The 12,725-nt window shown below is 36.9% G+C and overlaps 1 non-coding gene across 1 annotated transcript; it reads right to left on the bottom strand.

Annotated features, from left to right (window-relative positions):
* Positions 1-8,372: 8,372 nt before the first annotated feature.
* LOC112773995 (small nucleolar RNA R71) lies at positions 8,373-8,480 on the bottom strand. The gene has a single exon (XR_003188511.1). It is a non-coding gene; the product is annotated as a small nucleolar RNA R71 (small nucleolar RNA).
* Positions 8,481-12,725: the final 4,245 nt, after the last annotated feature.

Here is a 12,725-nt window from a genome sequence, read left to right as displayed (position 1 = left end):
ATTTCAACCTTTCCCCTTTTATCACATAGCTTGGTGTTGTCTTCAAGAACTTTGATTTCTTGCCTAATGGGAGGTGGTTCAATTTTGGATAGAAATTCATTGATGAATAAATCCATTTCTTGGTCAACCTCTTCATATTCTTCAATTTCAATATACACCATGCCCTTCTCATCTTCCTTGGGAGGTTGCGCACACTCTTCTATAATTTCAACTCTATGTCCAATGGGAGAGGATTCCATTGTAGAGAGGAATTCATCCATGATTGAATCCATCTCTTGATAAGCCTCTTCCAAGTCTCCAACGATGATATGCCTTGGGGGTTGCGCACCCTCCTCAACATCAATATCAAGCTTCTTGGACGAGTTCTCCATGATGCTACATTCCCATGGACTTTCAACATCTCCTAAATCTTCAACCACTTCTTCCTTTTCTTCAATGATTGTAGGTTCCTCTAGTTGCTCCAATACAAAATTTGACTCCTCTTTCTCCACCGAATTTTCCAATTTCACCTTCATACTTTGCTCTTCTTTTGACTTTTCACATGTGGTCACGGAAGTACCTTGAGTATTCAAGCATTGGTGGGCTAAAGTGTGCACCACCTTGGTCAAATTGGTCACAAACTCAAGTGTATCCCGCTTCATGGCTTCTTGTCCTTGGAATAACAAAGTGAGATGATCGTCTATTGGGGCTTGGAGTGAATAGGAAGGTTCATTATTTTGGAGAGAGGGTTCATAGTAGGAAGGTAGTTCTTCTTGGTAAGGGTATGGAGATGGTGAGGGTTGAGGTGGTTCATGGTAGTAATCTTGATAGGGTTGTGGTGGTTCTAAAGGTTCTTGCTCATAATGATCACAAGGATGTGGTATGGGTGATTGGTTATATGATGGATAAGGGTCACATAAAGGTACTTGGTAGAAATGGGCTTGTGAGTATGGTTGAGCATCATGTTGAGGATAAGATTCATAGGCATATGGTGGTGGTTGATTGTCATAAAAGGAGTCCACATAGCCATTGAATTGACATGCATTAGGATGAGAATTATACCTATAAGTGTCCGGAGGTTGATGCCAATAGGAGTGATCAATTCCTTGAGGCTCCTCCCATCTTGGAGTGTTCCATCCTTGGTACATGTTAGCATTGAAGTTCACCTTCCCTACAACAAAATTAGAGCCAAACTCATAGCCAAAGTGAGAATTCATTATGGAAAAACAAAATAAAACTAACAAAATCTAGTAAACAAGCAAAAGACAAACTATTTACACTATTCACATATGTACAATAACCAATAACATAACACCATTGCAAGTCCCTGGCAACGGCGCCATTTTGACGAATGGATTTTTGACGGTTTAGAATTTCACAAATAAAATCTCGTTGAAGTATAGTCTCTAAACCAACAATAATCCTTTCATGCAAAAATTTGTTTGTCACAAGTACAAACCCCTAAAATCTATAAACCGAAGCATTTAAACCTCGGGTCGTCTCTCAAAGGACTTGCAGGGTAGTGTTCTTGTTATTGGTTATGGACTTGTTTATTTTGGGGTTTTGGATGAGGAATGTGAATAGTAAATGGTAGGAAAACTTTATTCACAAAATGGTCTTGGCAAGGTTTGGTTGTCAAGGGTCTTCATCATTATCACTAGCCACAAGTATGGTAGTTGCAAGGATTAATCCCACTTAGTCATCCTTAAATCGATTAACAAAGGAAAGTCAAGTGAGTTATATCAATCCTAGTCCATAAGTCCTAGCTTTCCACTAATTGGATTAATGAAGGCTAGAGTTAATGGCTATCAACTATCAATCAATTGGACACTAGTGACTCAAGAAATCCTAAGTTACCTTCTCAAGCCAAGAACATAAAATTCTAGTCTAACATTCTTCCAAGCATTTAATCAAACACTTGGAAGGCACAAAAGAAAAGTATAGTCAATCACAACAAGAATGAATTCTAACTACAATTGAATGTAAAGAATTAACAACAACAATCAAGAAAATCACAATTATCATGAATTACCTCAAATTGCATTATTGAAAGAAAATAAAGAGAACAAGAGTATCTCAATTACAAAACCTAGAAACAAAATAAGAGAAATTACAACAAGAGAATAGGGATAGAGAGAAGAACCAAAGTGTAGCAATCATCAATTGAAGGTAGAAGTAGAAGGGGACTTGAATTAAACCTAGAACTATGAGATCCTAATCTAACCCTAATTCCTAATCCTAATTCTAGAGAGAAGGGAGAGCTTCTCTCTCTAACTCTAACTATTTCTAAAACTAAACTATGACTAATGATTAAAAGTAAAAGTAAAGTATGAAAAGTATGTTGATTCCCCTTCAATCCTTGGCTTAAATAGCATCAGAAATGAGTTGGATTGGGCCCACAAGGCTTCTAAAATCGCTGGCCACGTTTGCATTAAGTGGGTCATGTGCCACCATCGGCGCGTCTGCGTACCGTGCGCGTGCGCGTCCCTATGCGCGATGCAACTATGGCAAATCTTATATCATTTCGAAGCCCCGGATGTTAGCTTTCCAACCCAACTGGAACCGCATCATTTGGACCTCTGTAGCTCAAGTTATGGTCAATTAAGTGCGAAGAGGTCAGGCTTGACAGCTTTTTGGTTCCATCATTTCTTCATGAGTTCTCAAACTTTACATGCTTTTTCTTCATTCCCTTAATCCAATCTTTGCCTCCTAAATCTGAAATCACTTAACAAACATATCGAGGCATCTAATAGAATCAAGGTGAATTAAATTTAGCTATTTTAAGTCCTAAAAAGCATGTTTTCACTCTTAAGCACAATTAAGGGAGAAGTTATAAAACCATGCTATTTCATTGAATAAATGTGGGTAAAAGTTGATAAAATCCCCAAAAATCAATACAAGATAAACCCTACAAATGGGGTTTGTCACACCACGCCACAAGCACATGGTTAGGGACAGCTTGATTTAGCCGCTTCGGCCAGGATTTTATTCCTTTGGGCCCTCCTATCCACTGATGCTCAAAGCCTTGGATCCTTTTTACCCTTGCCTTTTGGTTTAAAGGGTTACTGGCTTTTTCTGCTTGCTTTTTCTTTTTTTTTCTTTTTTTCTTTATTTTTCGCATTTTTTTCGCAAGCTTTACTTTTCACTGCTTTTTCTTGCTTCAAGAATCAATTTCATGATTTTTCAGATTATTAATAACATTTCTCTTTTTTCATTATTCTTTCTAGAGGCAATAATTTTAACATTCATAAACAACAAATTAAAAAATATGCACTGTTCAAGCATTTATTCAGAAAATAAAAAGTATTGCCACCACATCAAAATAATTAAACTATTTTCAAGATAGAATTCGAAATTGATGTACTTCTTTTTCTTTTTCAGAAAACATTTTTCATTTAAGAAAGGTGAAGGATTTTTGGGACATTCTTAGCTTTAAGACATAGACACTAAACACTAATGATCATGTAATAAAGACACAAGCATAGACAAAACATAAAGCATAGAAACCGAAAAACAGAAAAATAAGAACAAGGAAATTAAAGAACGGGTCCATCTTAGTGACGGCGGCTAGTTCTTCCTCTTGAAGATCCTATGGAGTGTTTGAACACCTCAATATCTCTTCCTTGCCTTTGTTGCTCCTTTCTCATGGTCTTTTGGTGCCATTAATGGTTATGGAAAAATAAAAAGCAGAGCTTTTTCCACACCAAACTTAAAAGGGTTGCTCATCCTCGAGCAAAATAAGATAGAAGGGAGTAGAAGAAGAATGTTGCAATTAATTTTGAAAATTTATTACTGTATATAAGAAAATTAAAAAGAGTTGAAAAGAATTTTGAAAAGATATGTAAGTTTTGAAAATGTTTTGGAAGGAATTGAAATGAATTGAAAAAAGAATTAAAAAGATTTGGAAAGGTTATTAATATTTGAAAATAGAAATTGAAAGATGAACATTTAAAATATGCTTGATGCAAAAAATTATGAATTAAAACATGAAAAATTGAAAAAAATTGAATTGGAAACAAAATTACCTCCCTTGTGTCATCCTGGTGTTAAACGCCCAGAATGCTATCTATTCTGGCGTTTAACGCCCACTTGATTGCCATTTTGGGAGTTTAACACCCAGCCAGATACCCTGGCTGGCGTTAAACGCCAGGAATCCTTCTTTACTGGGCATTTTTCTGAACACCCAGAATGCTGCCATTTCTGGCGTTAAACGCCCAGAATGCTATCTGATGAGCGGATAATTTATACGCTTTTTGGCATTGTTTTTACATAGTTTTTAGTATGATTTGATTAGTTTTTAGTATATTTTTATTAGTTTTTAATTAAAAATCATATTTCTAGACTTTACTAGGAGTTTGTGTGTTTTTCTGTGATTTCAGGTATTTTCTGACTGAAATTGAGGGACTTGAGCAAAAATCTGATTTAGAGGCTGAAGAAGGACTGCAGATGTTGTTGGATTCTGACCTCCCTGCACTCAAAGTGGATTTTCTGGAGCTATAGAAGTCCAAATGGCGCGCTCTCAACTGAGTTGGAAAGTAGACATCCAGGGCTTTCCAGCAATATATAATAGTCCATACTTTGCCTAAGTTTAGATTACGCAAACTGGCGTTCAACGCCAGATTTCTGCCCTATTCTGGCGTTAAACGCCAGAAACAAGTTGCAAAGTAGAGTTAAACGGCAGAAACAAGTTTCAAACTGGCGTTCAACTCCAAGGAAGACCTCTACACGTGAAAGTTTCAATGCTCATCCCAAGAACACACCAAGTGGGCCCGGAAGTGGATTTCTGCATCATTTACTCATTTCTGTAAACCCTAGTTACTAGTTTAGTATAAAAACTACTTTTAGTGATTTATTTCACATCTTTGGAACACATTATGTAATTTTGACGTTCTGAGACCTCCATGGGAGGCTGGCCACTCAGCCATGTCTACCCTATTTTCACTTATGTATTTTCAACGGTAGAGTTTCTACACACCATAGATTAAGGTGTGGAGCTCTGCTGTTCCTCATGAATTAATGTAAGTTACTATTGTTTTTCTATTCAACTCAAGCCTATTTCTTCTCTAAGATATTCATTCGCACACAAGAACATGATGAATGTGATGATTATGTGATGCTAATCACCATTCTCACTTATGAACGTGTGCCTGATAAACACTTCCATTCTACATGAAAGCAGGCTTGAATGCATATCTCTTAGCCTCCTGATTTACGATCAGAGTCTTCGTGGTATAGGCTAGAATTATTGGCGGCCATTCTTGAGATCCGAAAAGTGTAAACCTTGTCTGTGGTATTCCGAGTAGGATCTGGGAAGGGATGGCTGTGACGAGCTTCAAACTCGCGAGTGCTGGGCGTAGTGACAGACGCAAAAGGATTACTGAATCCTATTCCAGCATGATCGAGAATCGACAGATGATTAGCCGCACGGTAACAGCGCATTTGGACCATTTTCACTGAAAGGACGGGATGTAGCCATTGACAACAGTGATGCCCAATATACAGCTTGCCATGGAAAGGAGTATGAAGGATTGGATGAAGACAGTAGGAAAGCAGAGGTTCAGAAGAAACAAAAGCATCTCCATATGCTTATCTGAAATTCTCACCAATGAATTACATAAGTATTTCTATCCTATTTTATATTTTAATTATATTTTTACTATCAATTTACCATAACCATTTGAATCCGCCTGACTGAGATTTGCAAGATGACCATAGCTTACTTCAAGCCGACAATCTCCGTGGGATCGACCCTTACTCACGTAAGGTTTATTACTTGGATGACCCAGTGCACTTGCTGGTTAGTTGTGCAAAGTTGTGACAAAGAACTAAGATTATGAACGTGCGTATAAAGTTTTTGCCGCTGTTACCAAGGAATGAACGATCACGATTTTGTGCACCAAGTTTTTGGTGCCGTTGCTGGGGATTGTTTGAGTTTGGACAACTGACGGTTCATCTTGTTGCTCAGATTAGGTAATTTTATTTTAATTTTAAGCTTTTTGTTTTTATTATTTTTATTTTCAAAAAGTTTTCAAAAAATAAAAAATAAATTATTCTATGATCTTCAGAATTTTTAAGAATGAATTCTAGAGTTTCATGAGATATGTTGAACCTGGCTGGTTGTTAAGCCATGTCTAATCTTTTGGACCGAGGTTTCAACTATCCTTAGAAGAGCTTCTTTGTCTTTCTCAGCAATTTAGCTGTTGTATGTAATGATCTGCTAAAGCTTGGCTGGCCATTGGCCATGTCTAGTGTTTTGGACCGGAACTTTCACTGAAAGCTTGGCTGGCTAGTAAGCCATGTCTAATTCCTGGACCGGAGTTTTAGACTAACATTGCATGATTCCTGGAATCCTTATTAAAAATTTTGAATTTCTTTACTTTCTTTTTCCAAATAATTTTCGAAAAAACCAAAAAAAATTTAATAAAATCATAAAAACCAAAATTTGATGTTTCTTGCTTGAGTCTAGTGTCAATTTTTAAGTTTGGTGTCAATTGCATCTTTTTAATTTTTCATTAGAATTTCCGAAAACTCATGCATTTGTTCTTCATGATCTTCAAGTTGTTCTTGATGAATTTCTTTGTTTGATCTCTAAATTTTTCTTGTTTGGTGTCTTTTCTTGTTTTTCATATGCATTTTAGAATCATTAGTGTCTAAACATTAAAAATTTTTAAGTTTGGTGTCTTGCATGTGTGCCTTTTCTAAAAAAATTGTCAAAAATAAGTTCTTAGTGTTCATCTTGACATTCAAAGTGTTCTTGATGTTCATCTTAACATTCAAAGTGTTCTTGCATGCATTAGTTGTTTTGATTCATGATTTTCATGTTTTGTTTCATTTTTACTGTTTAATAAAAAGAAAAAAGAGAAAAACAACAATATGACAACTTTTTTCTCTTTCTTCATTAAAAATTCAAAAATAAAAAAAATTACTTTCCTTATTTCACTCATAAATTTTCAAAAATTTGAGTTGACTTTTTCAAAATTTTTTAAAATTTAGTTGTTTCTTATGAGTCAAATCAAATTTTCAATTTAAAAATTCTATCTTTTTCAATTCTTTTTCAAAAATCAAATCTTTTTTATTTTTTCTTTCATAAATTCGAAATTTTCAAAATTTATTTTCAAAATCTTTTTCTTATTTCTATTTCATATTTTCGAAATTAATGCTAACAATTAATGTGATTGATTTAAAAAATTTTAGTTTGTTACTTGCCTAGTAAGAAATGTTCAATCTTTAAATTTTAAAATCATATCTTTTTGTTTCTTGTTAGTTAAGTAATCAACTATAATTTTCAAAATCAAATCTTTTTAAATTTCTTTTTCAAATCTTTTTCAAAATAAATTTCAGTCACATCTTTTTCAAAATCAATTTCAGAATCTTTTCTAACTTCTTATCTTTTCAAAATTGATTTGCAAATCTTTTTCCAATTAATCTTATCTTGTTTGATTCTTATCTTTTTCAAAACCACCTAACTAATTCTCTCTCTCTAATTTTCAAAAATCACTAACCTCTTTTTCAAAATTCCTTTTTAATTAACTATTTGTTTTAAATTCTAATTTAATTTAATTTAATTTTTCTTTTTAAAACTTTCGAATTTTAACTTCAAATTTTAAATTAAAAACAAAAATATTTTTATTTTATTTTATTTAATTTCCAAATTCTTCCCACTCTCATCCCCTTCTATTTATTTATTTATTTATCTACTAACACCCCTCTTTCACTCAAAAATTCGAACCCACGCTTCTCCTCTGTGTTCGAATTCTTATCTTTTCCTTCTTCCATTCTTCTCTTCTTATACTCATATAAGGAATCTCTATATTGTGACATAGAGGATTTCATATTTTCTTTTCTGTTCTCTTCTTTTTCATCTGAGCAGGAACAAGGATAAGAACATTCTTGTTGAAGCTGATCCTGAACCTGAAAGGACTCTGAAGAGGAAGCTAAGGGAAGCTAAAGCACATCTCTCTGGAGAAAATCTGACAGAAATTTTCGAAAAAGAAGGAGACATGGCCGAACCCAACAACAATGTAAGAAAGATGCTTGGTGACTTCACTGCACCAAATTCCAATTTACATGGAATAAGCATCTCAATCCCTGCCATTGGAGCAAACAATCTTGAGCTAAAGCCTCAATTAGTTTCTCTGATGCAACAGAATTGCAAGTTTCATGGACTTCCATCAGAAGATCCTTTTCAGTTCTTAACTGAATTCTTGCAGATCTATGATATTGTTAAGACCAATGGGGTTGATCCCGAGGTCTATAGGCTTATGCTTTTCCCGTTTACTGTAAGAGACAGAGCTAGAATATGGTTGGACTCTCAACCTAAAGATAGCCTGAACTCTTGGGATAAGCTGGTCACGGCTTTCTTAGCCAAGTTCTTTCCTCCTCAAAAGCTTAGCAAGCTTAGAGTGGATGTACAAACCTTTAAACAGAAAGAAGGTGAATCCCTCTATGAAGCTTGGGAGAGATACAAGCAACTGACCAAAAAGTATCCTTCTGACATGCTTTCAGAATGGACCATCCTGGATATATTCTATGATGGTTTGTCCGAATTATCAAAGATGTCATTGGACCATTCTGCAGGTGGATCCATTCACCTAAAGAAAACACCTGCAGAAGCTCAGGAACTCATTGATATGGTTGCAAATAACCAGTTCATGTACACTTCTGAAAGGAATCCTGTGAGTAATGGGATGCCTCAGAGGAAGGGAGTTCTTGAAATTGATACTCTGAATGCCATATTGGCTCAGAATAAAATATTGACTCAGCAAGTCAATATGATTTCTCAGAGTCTGAATGGATTGAAAGCTGCATCAAATAGTACTAAAGAGGCATCTTTTGAAGAAGAAGCTTATGATCCTGAGAACCCTGCAATAGCAAAGGTGAATTACATGGGAGAACCCTATGGAAATACCTATAATCCCTCATGGAGAAATCATCCAAATTTCTCATGGAAGGATCAACAAAAGTCTCAACAAGGCTTTAATAATGGTGGAAGAAACAGGTTTAGCAATAGCAAGCCTTTTCCATCATCCTCTCAGCAACAGACAGAGAATTCTGAGCAGAATCTATCTAGCTTAGCAAATATAGTCTCTGAACTATCTAAAGCCACTCTAAGTTTCATGAATGAAACAAGGTCCTCCATTAGAAATTTGGAGGCACAACTGGGCCAACTGAGTAAAAGAGTCACTGAAACTCCTCCTAGTACTCTCCCAAGCAATACAGAAGAGAATCCAAAAAGAGAGTGCAAGGCCATAACCTTACTTGGTGTGGCCGAACCCAGAAAGGAGGAGAAGGACATGAATCCTAGTGAGGAAGACCTCCTGGGACGTTCACTGACTAATAAGGAGTTTACTTTTGAGGAACCAAAGAAATTGAGGCTCATCTAGAGACCATAGAGATTCCTTTGAACCTCCTTTTGCCATTCATGAGCTCTGATGACTATTCTTCCTCTGAAGAGGATGAAGTCATCATTGAAGAGTAGGTTGCTAAATATCTAGGAGCCATCATGAAGTTGAATGCCAGTTTATTTGGTAATGATACTTGGGAGGATGAACCTCCCTTGTTCACCAATGAACTAAGTGCATTGATAAGGCAGACATTGCCTCAGAAGAAACCGGATCCCGGAAAGTTCTTCATACCTTGTACCATAGGCACCATGACCTTTGAGAAGGCTCTGTGTGACCTTGGGTCAGGGATAAACCTCATGCAACTCTCTGTAATAGAGAAACTGAGAATCTATGAGGTATAAGCTACAAGAATCTCACTAGAGATGGCAGACAAATCAATGAAACAGGCTTATGGATTAGTAGAGGACTTGTTAGTAAAGGTTGAAGGCCTTTACATCCCTACTGATTTCATAATTCTAGACAATGGGAAGGATGAGGATGAATCCATCATCCTTGGAAGACCCTTCCTAGCCACAGCAAAAGTTGTGATTGATGTAGACAGAGAAGAGTTGGTCCTTCAACTGAATGAGGACTACCTTGTATTTAAGACTCAAGGTTCTCCTTCTGTAACCATGGAGAGGAAGCATGAAAAGCTTCTCTCACTGTAGAGTCAACCAAAGCCCCCATAGTCAAACTCTAAGTTTGGTGTTGAACCCCCACATTCAAACTCTAAGTTTGGTGTTGGGAGGTCCCAACAATGCTCTGAACATCTGTGAGGCTCCATGAGAGCTCACTGTCAAGCTATTGACATTAAAGAAGCGCTTGTTGGGAGGCAACCCAATGTTATTTAATTATATTTAATTATTTTCCATTTCTATTTTATGTTTTCTTTAGGTTGATGATCATGTGAAGTCACAAAAACTACTGAAAAATCAAAAACAGAATGAAAAACAGCATTAAAAACAGCTCACCCTGGAGGAAGAACTTACTGGCGTTTAAACGCCAGTAAGAAGAATCAAACTGGCATTTAACGCCAGGAAGAAGCATCAAGCTGGCGTTAAACGCCAGAAACAAGCACCAGACTGGCATTTAACGCCAGAACAGAGCATGGAATTGGCGATAAATGCCAAAAACAAGCAGCAAGCTGGCGTTTAACGCCAGACATGCATTCTAAGGACGTTTTACATGCCTAAATAGAGCAGGGATGTTAAGTCCTTAACCCCTCTGGATCTGTGGACCCCACAGGATCCCCACCTACCCCACCTCTTCTTTTCTACTCTTCACACCTTTTCATAACTCTCTTCCCCAAATACCCTTCACCAATCACCTCCATACCTCTTCCCTAAATACACTTAACCACTCACATCCATCCACTCTTCCCCATAAACCCCACCTACCTCCAAAATTTAAATTATTTTCCCTCCCAAACCCAACCCTAATGGCCGAAACCTACCCTCCAACCCACCCCTATATAAACCCCTCAACACTACTCCATTTGCACACATTACAACCACCATTTCTCCCCCTTGACCAAATACACTCTCTCCCTCCATTTCCTCCATTTTCTTCTTCTTCTACTACTTTCTTTCTTTTTTTGCTCGAGGACGAGCAAACATTTTAAGTTTGGTGTGGTAAAAGCATTGCTTTTTGTTTTTCCAAAACAATCAATGGCACCTAAGGCCAAAGAAACCTCAAGAAAGAGGAAAGGGAAGGCAATTGCTTCCACCTCTGAGTCATGGAAAATGGAGAGATTCATCTCAAAGGTCCATCAAGACCACTTCTATGAAGTTGTGGCCAAGAAAAAGGTGATCCCTAAGGTCCCTTTTAAGCTCAAAAAGAGCGAATATCTGGAGATCCGACAAGAGATTAGAAGAAGAGGATGGGAAGTTCTCTCTAATCCTATCCAACAAGTCGGGATCTTAATGGTTCAAGAGTTCTATGCAAACGCATGGATCACTAGGAACCATGATCAAAGTAGGAACCCGAATCCAAAGAATTGGCTTACAATGGTTCGGGGGAAATACTTAGATTTCAGTCCGAAAAATGTAAGGTTGGCGTTCAACTTGCCAATGATGCAAGAAAATGCACGCCCCTACACTAGAAGGGTCAACTTTGATCAAAGGTTGGACCAAGTCCTCATGGACATATGTGTGGAAGGAGCTCAATGGAAAGTTGACTCAAGAGGCAAGCCGGTTCAATTGAGAAGACCGGACCTTAAGCCTGTAGCTAGAAGATGGTTGGAGTTCATTCAATGCTCAATTATTCCTACTAGCAACCGGTTTGAAGTTACTGTAGACCGGGCCATCATGATCCATAGTATCATGATTGGGGAGGAAGTGAAAGTTCATGAGATTATACCTCAAGAACTCTACAAGGTGGCTGACAAGTCCTCCACTTTGGCAAGGTTAGCCTTTCTTCACCTCATTTGCCACCTCTGCAATTCGGCTGGAATTGACATAGAGGGAGATATCCTCATTGATGAGGACAAGCCCATCACTAAGAAAAGAATGGAGCAAACAAGAGATCATGGACGTCAACAAGAGCATGAGGAAATTCCTCACCAAGAAATCCCTGAGATGCCTCAAGGGATGCACTTCCCTCCACAAAACTATTGGGAGCAAATCAACACCTCCCTAGGAGAATTAGGTTCCAACATGGGACAACTAAGGATGGAACACCAAGAGCACTCCATCATTCTCCATGAGATTAGAGAAGATCAAAGAGCTATGAGGGAGGAGCAAAAAAGACAAGGAAGAGACATAGAGGAGCTCAAGAGCACCATTGGTTCTTCAGGAAGAGGGAGACACCACCCTCACTAAGGTGGACTCGTTCCTTAATCTCCTTGTTCTTATTTTCCTGTTTTTCGGTTTTTGAGCCTTATGTTTTATTTATGTTTGTGTTTTTCCTATATGATCATTAGTGTTTAAGTGTCTATGTCTTAAAGCTATGAATATCCTATGAATCCATCACCTCTCTTAAATGAAAAATGCTTTTAATCACAAAAGAACAAGAAGTACATGATTTCGAATTCATCCTTGAAATTAGTTTAATTATTTTGATGTGGTGACAATACTTTTTTTTTCTGAATGAATGCTTGAACAGTGCATATATCTTTTGAATTTGTTGTTTATGAATGTTAAAATTGTTGGCTCTTGAAAAATGATGAAAAAGGAGAAATGTTATTTGATAATCTGAAAAATCATAAAATTGATTCTTGAAGCAAGAAAAAGCAGTGAATACAGAAGCTTGCGAAAAAAAAAGAGAAAAGAAAATTGGCGAAAAAAATAATAAAAGAAAGAAAAAGAAAAAGCAAGAAGAAAAAGCCAAGAGCTCTTTAAACCAAAAGGCAAGAGCAAAAAGCCA

The sequence above is a fragment of the Arachis hypogaea genome, chromosome 18 (genome assembly GCF_003086295.3).
Source record: "Arachis hypogaea cultivar Tifrunner chromosome 18, arahy.Tifrunner.gnm2.J5K5, whole genome shotgun sequence".
Classification (NCBI taxonomy): Eukaryota; Viridiplantae; Streptophyta; class Magnoliopsida; order Fabales; family Fabaceae; genus Arachis; species Arachis hypogaea.
The sequence above is the reverse complement of the archived record's forward strand: the minus strand, read 5'-3'. Positions and strand labels throughout refer to the sequence as shown.